Raw genomic sequence first — 6630 nt, 5'->3', positions numbered from 1 at the left:
TGAATAGATTCATGTAAACTGTTCTGAGCTCCCCTGGGAGAAGGGTATCAAAAATTGAATGAATGATCCAAAGCTTTGCAGGAAAGAATCTAATTGGCTGCTGTTCTCAGTGTTATTAGCGCAGGGAGCTGCGCTGAAAGGTCCACGCTGCTCCTGACGCTCATAGGAACTCTGGGGTTTTTTGGGGGGTTTGTGGGTCTAACATGATGGAAGCCTTTTCTTGCCTCCTTTGCTAGTGTCATCTGTCAAACCCAATTTTCCTAGTCTTGCGTGGGCTAAGCCGTCCCCAAAGATGTTGGCATTTACAATTGTTTTTAACAGCTGTTTATTTTGAATGGGAGCAGAACAGAGAAAACATTCAATGTAGAGATGAAAAATGTTGTTATGCAATTCATAAGATACAACCTAGCAAACTCTTAATTAGCATGGGTATATCAAACAAACTCAGATAATGGAGGAACAATAGTGCTCTTCAGAACAGGGAAAATTACAGAAAGTACCAAAAATCAGTTATCCCAATTAACAAAAGAGGGAGGATGTAGAGAGGGAGAACGCTGCTCCTTAGCGGATTGTAAAGGTTTATACAGAACTATTTTAAGCTAGCTTGAAATATGAATCATTCTGATTTTTAAGGCTGTTCAACAATTAAGGAACGACATACAGACCCTCCCCTCTTTGTAGTGGCTGTTTCTCTGATATAGAATCCTGTATAAGATGTGATAGGTAGATAATAGAGGTCTACAAAATCCTCAGTGCAGTAGAACAGGTATATGTTTACTTTCTCAAAAAGTACAAAGATGAAGAGAAACAGCATGAAGTTACTAAGTAGTACTTTTCTAACAAATAGAGAAAATATTTTTTCACACCTATTTAACCGCGGCAGAGAGAAGGCAGCTCGGAAGACCCGATGGCAGCTTGCAAACATCGCTAGCACTAGCGATCTTATGCAGGCTGATTAAATGAGGTAAATTGATGCCGGGAGGCCAGGGGGAACACGCAGGCCTTCTGGGAGGGGAAGGGGGGGTTTACAGGCTTCAGGAGGGACAGGCTGGCCTTGGGTGCAGGCCTTCAGGGGGGACAGGCAGGCCTTGGGTGCAGGCCTTCAGGGGGAACAGGCAGGCCTTCAGGGGTGGGGTGTAGGCCTTCAGGGGGGACAGGCATGCCTTCAAGGGTGGGGTGTAGGCCTTCAGGGGGGGACAAACCTTCAGGGGAATGGGCCCTGGTGTAGAAGTACATGGAGGGATGGAGGGAAGGGGGGTTCAAAGAGACGTGCATATGTCAAACTTTGGGGGGGGAAGAAATAATGGGTCTAAAAATAGAGGAGAGGGAGAGAGATGATGGGCAATGGGATTTAGGAGGGAAGGAACAGAAAGGGAGAGAAGTTGGACACATGGGATGGTGTGGAGGGGGGATAAAGATACTGGATAGGAGGGTAGTTGGGAAAAGAAAGGGAGAGATGGTGGATCCCGGGGTGGTGGGGAAGGACGGAGAGATGCTGGATGAAAGGGTACTGTGGATGGAGAAAAGGTGGATCTGTGGATGGAGATGAAAAAAAGGAAAGATGCCAGACCTCCGGGAGAGGGAAGGGAAACGGAAGGGGAGGACAGAGATGGCAGATGGATGGTTAGCACGGAGAAAGAAGAAAGAAGGAGACCCTGGCAAGCAAGTTATCAGAAGACAACCAGAGCCTGGGACCAACAAAAGGCAGAAAAACAATTTTATTTTCTGTTTTGTGATTACAATATGTCAGATTTGAAACGTGTATCCTGCCAGAGCTGGTGTTAGACCACAAATGTGAGCTAGGATTTAACAGAGAGAGGAAAAGTCTTTTTTGTTTGTTTACACCACAGCACCAGTGTGGTTAGGAGAAGGCAAAGGAGGTGAAGAGGCTATAAAAGGAGATAAGAGGTTATAAAATAAACCCACCAGGATGTTTTAAAAAAAACAAAACACCCAATTGGGCAGGAAAATCGAATTGAATCGAAAAATCTATTCAATAGGCTGAATCGAATCGAATCAAAAATTTTTTTTTCTGAATCAGGCAGCACTACTGTTTACCTTTTTCTAAGCAGCAAGTGAAAAGCAAGGTAATAGGACTACAAATCCCATCAGGCCAAGGGCAGAGAATTCCTAAAGCCTGGACTGGAACAGCTCCAGTGCCTAGCAAATCCAGAACTGGTTTGAGCCAGCTCAACAAGCACCTGAGCTCAGAATTAACCAGGACTAAGGGCACACCTGCACTCCAGCACAGACATTTAGCCACTGAGAGAGAAATGAGTGGGGTTTCTAGTTGCAGGGATCCACACAGGAGGAACCCAACAGGGAGAGAGAAGAGAACCAGACCTTCTCTGCCAGGAAACAGAAGTGCACCAGAGCCTTATACTCCAGAAGGGCAGGTAGGACCTCAGGATTGGGAGGATTTTGTTGAGGACTTATTCATAAATGAAGATGATATAGAAATGAATGAAGCTCATAGTATGGAAGAAATGAGTGAGGATTTTTCATATGCTACTGACCCTGAATTAATAGAGTGGGGCTGAGGCACAGTAGGAAAAGTTTGGAGTTTATCAAAAGGAAATTGTTGGTGAAGGATTCCAGACTAGCCAGGCGGTATTATTTAAAGACTCTGGCTGAGTTTTTTTTTTGTTCACTTGTTGCATGGAATTTGCAGAAAAACTGCACAGCCTAAATCCAATCAGGACTGAGTTTGTTTTGCTGTGATGCCGTTTGGGGCAGTGCCTGAAAATTGGTTACTTAAAGCACTGCTGGCCACAGGACACTGGGGAATTCTTTATTCAAAATCTAGTGGGATCTTGGTTGGGATTTTTGTACACCAAAATCTACAGGGTGGGTCCAGATCCCAACACCTCTGGGGGTATTTTGGTTAACCAAACCCCAAGGTGAACTTTTCCCCAGTGAAAGGACTTAGAAGTCATAGCAGAATCTGTTTGAACAAGCCAGATGGCAAACAGTGGCTGGGCCGGGAAGGGCCTAGCCCAGTGTGGCAGGTGTAGGCCTGAGAGCCTCTGAAAGAGCCATTAAAAGGCTGAAATAGAAGCCAGTGGATGGTAACAAGCCAAATAAAGGAAACACATGGATTGTTTTTGTTTGTATTTTGTGCAAGGACTATTGTTTGCTGGTATTTTTGGGGAGCTAATTTTTTAATTGCTACTGATCTGAGTTACATGCACCAAGTCTGGTGTGAAATAAAGATTTCTTTTGTGGCACACAGGTGTTTTGCATTATTGTTGAACTTTCTTGCAGTCCTTCCCAACTACCCATACCTCGCTTTCGCTTAGGGTATTGGCCCCTGGACACGTCCAATCGGCCACGCCTGACCACAATATGTAAGGCATTTAAACACATAAATAGTTTCCTAGTTTATTAATATTCCAAGCGTTGTACATTTAAAAAGTTAAAAATATAGAATGGGGAAACAAAACGAGTAGTAGACAAATTCTTCATATAATTAACATAAGAACATAAGCATTGCCTCTGCCGGGTCAGACCAGGGGTCCATCGTGCCTGGCAGTCCACTCCCGCAGCGGCCCCCCAGGTCTATGACCTGAAAGTGTTCCCTACCTAACCTAAAATATCCATACCCTATTCGCTCAATGTCCTGTAAGGTAAACCTCTATCTGTACCCTGTTATCCCCTTTGCTTCCAGGAAGTCATCCAGTCCCTTTTTGAACCCCAGAACCTCTGTCTTATCACCTCTCCGGGAAGCGCGTTCCAGGCGTCCACCACCCTCTGAGTGAAGATGTACTTGATTGGGGAAGGAGGGTTGTAAACAAGAGGAGAAACGGGGCGAACTACAATTCTTAAGTAAAGTAAACATGAAAGGATAACACAATAGGGTAAGGAAGTAGGAAGATATTTTAGAAGTACATATGAATGAGATTTCCAATTCTTTAGTTTTTTTTAATTTTGAAACTGAGTTCCTATTTCTCCAAATGGTTTTGAGCATACTAGGACCAGATATGACCATTTGAAGCCGTTGGCATTCTTCTTTTGCTACAGAAATTGCATTAAATTAGAATATCAGGAGCTGCCTTGTTCTGACTCAGTTTTTCTGAAAACCAGATGCTACACAGTCAAGATGCATAATGCTTAGCGGTGATTAGATGGCAACAAAGCCGGTGATAGGCAGACTCCTATGATCTGTGTCCAGTTCCTGGCTGAACAGCTAAACCAAACTTATACAGTCTGTGCCTTGAAAATGGCAAGGACTAATCAAGAATGCATATATAATATCACATCGTACCTTATGAGTTTATCTTGTTGGGCAGACTGGATGAACCGTGCAGGTCTTTACATGCCATCATTAGAGAATGACACGGGGCCAAATTTTTCCCCTTCCCCACAGCTTAGAAAGACTGGGGCTCTTCTCCTTGGAGAAGCGGAGACTCAGAGGAGACATGATAGAGACTTACAAGATCATGAAAGGCATAGAGAAGGTGGAGAGGGGACAGATTCTTCAGCCTATTGGGAACCACAAGAACAAGGGGACACTTGGAGAAATTGAAAGGGGACAGGTTCAGAACCAATGCTAGGAAGTTCTTTTTCACTCAGAGGGTGGTGGGCACCTGGAATGGGCTTTCGGAGGATGTGATGGGACAGAGTACATTACGGGGTTTCAAGGAGGGATTGGCTAAATTCCTGAACGACTCTGGGATTTAGGGATACAGATAGGGATTGAGGTAGGACTAAGAAGGCTAACAGATAGAAGGGAACAGGGAATGAAGGGTTTCGGACAAAAATCACCTTACAGGTCATGGACCTGATGGGCCGCCGCGGGAGCTGGCTGCTGGGCGCGATGGACTTCTGGTCTGACCCAGCGGAGGCAACTTCTTATGTTCTTATGTAACTCAATTTCCCCATCCTGTCCCCAAACGTTTTGTTGCTGTTCCTGCCCAATTTCTGTAAGCTTAGCCTTAATTACATAAGCCTGAAACACTTACAATTTTACAGTGTTTGAGGCTTGTGCAGATGAGGATAGAGCTTTCAGGAATGAGGCAGAAACAGGAAAAGAAATGTTGTCCCTGTGTCATTCTCTAGCCATCATCTAATATGTTAACCTACTTGGTCAGCAAAATGCAGGGGGTCCCCCAGGGATCCCCACTCTCACTACTGTTAATATATTTTAATATTCTTTAGGAGAGGAGTTGAGATAATGAAATTATCTTATTTTATCTATGTAGATGATCGGATCATATTTCCAGTAAGAACTTCTTTCCCTGATATAGTATTTAAGACTGAGAGCTGATTTCAGTGAATTTTGTGTTGAATGTCAAATCATCTATTAAAACTGAACACTGAAAAAATGGTTATTTTGTGGGTAGGTGGGAAAAGAATTCCGTCGCCCTATAACTGAGATTGTTTTAGATCAGGGGTCTCAAAGTCCCTCCTTGAGGACCGAATCCAGTCGGGTTTTCAGGATTTCCCCAATGAATATGCATGAGATCTATGTGCATGCACTGCTTTCAATGCATATTCATTGGGGAAATCCTGAAAATCCGACTGGAATGCGGCCCTCAAGGAGGAACTTTGAGATCTCTGTTTTAGATGGAAAGAAAGTCGCCTTCCATGTTAAAACTAAACATTTAGGAGTTTGGCTAGATTCAGCCTTAGAAAGGGAAGTTCAAATTCACAATGTTGTATCATCAGCTTTTGTGTAAAGCTACATTTCCTACATATCAGGATTTGCAAAAGATGGCAGATGCATTTATGCTATCAAGATCGGATTACTGCACTTCTCCGCATTTGGGTGTTTCTCAAACTGCAAATCATAGATGCAATTAATCCAAAATAGTACTGCCGAGTTGGGAAAGAATAACTCCTCCCTAGCACTTATTACATTAGCTTCCAGTGTCAGCATAAATTCATTTAAAAATGCTATGTTTAATTTTTTTTTAATGTTGTATGGTGAATATCCGTTTTTTATCTGGAAAAGTATTGACTCAAAATTTGGCCTAAGATGTAAGAGGTCAGTCGGTACATTTGAACAAATCTGAATCGCCATCAACTGCTATTTTCAGACGTCGACTTATGCATGAGGCTTTTTTTTTTTTTTTTAATTCATTTTGAAACATTTTGAAACTCCCTGAAACACATCTACAGTCTAATTCAGAAAACAAGTCCTATACAACCCCTCCCTGCAATATGCTTCTTATTAGATCACAATAAGAGGGGATCAATTGTTAAACAGAGGAAGCTGAATAAAAAGAACATTCGAAAGAAAAAATAGTGAACTCTTCTAAAACAATCACACAGATCTCAAAAAGTAACAAATAAGTATACTGTATGCCATTATTTAAAGGAGGAAAAGGATCTTGGAACCTTGCTTAGTCATTCAATTCACTGATATTGTCTATGCTTAGTTGGTTCCAATACCTTTCATTGATCACAAAAACCACCTATATCAGTGGTCTCAAACTCAAACCTTGTGCAGGGTCACATTTTGGATTTATAGGTACTTGGAGGGCCTCAGAAAAAATAGTTAATGTCTTATTAAAAAATGACAATTTTGCATGAGGTAAAACTCTTTATAGTTTATAAATCTTTGCTTTTGGCTAAGTCTTAATAATAATGTTGTCATTTGTTTGATCAAGAAACTCTTTTATTTTACTT

At 42.4% G+C, this 6630-nt stretch overlaps 1 long non-coding RNA gene across 1 annotated transcript in view; it reads left to right on the top strand.

The window, feature by feature from the left end:
* The first annotated feature begins 2277 nt into the window (after positions 1–2277).
* Positions 2278–6630, top strand: part of LOC117351071 — a 228646-nt gene continuing 224293 nt past the window's right edge. Inside the window, exon 1 of the long non-coding RNA XR_004537319.1 lies at positions 2278–2396. This is a non-coding gene — a long non-coding RNA (uncharacterized LOC117351071). The remainder of the gene's footprint in view (positions 2397–6630) is intronic.

Source organism: Geotrypetes seraphini, chromosome 17, assembly GCF_902459505.1.
Source record: "Geotrypetes seraphini chromosome 17, aGeoSer1.1, whole genome shotgun sequence".
Taxonomy (NCBI): Eukaryota; Metazoa; Chordata; class Amphibia; order Gymnophiona; family Dermophiidae; genus Geotrypetes; species Geotrypetes seraphini.
This window is presented reverse-complemented; position numbering and strand designations above follow the sequence as displayed.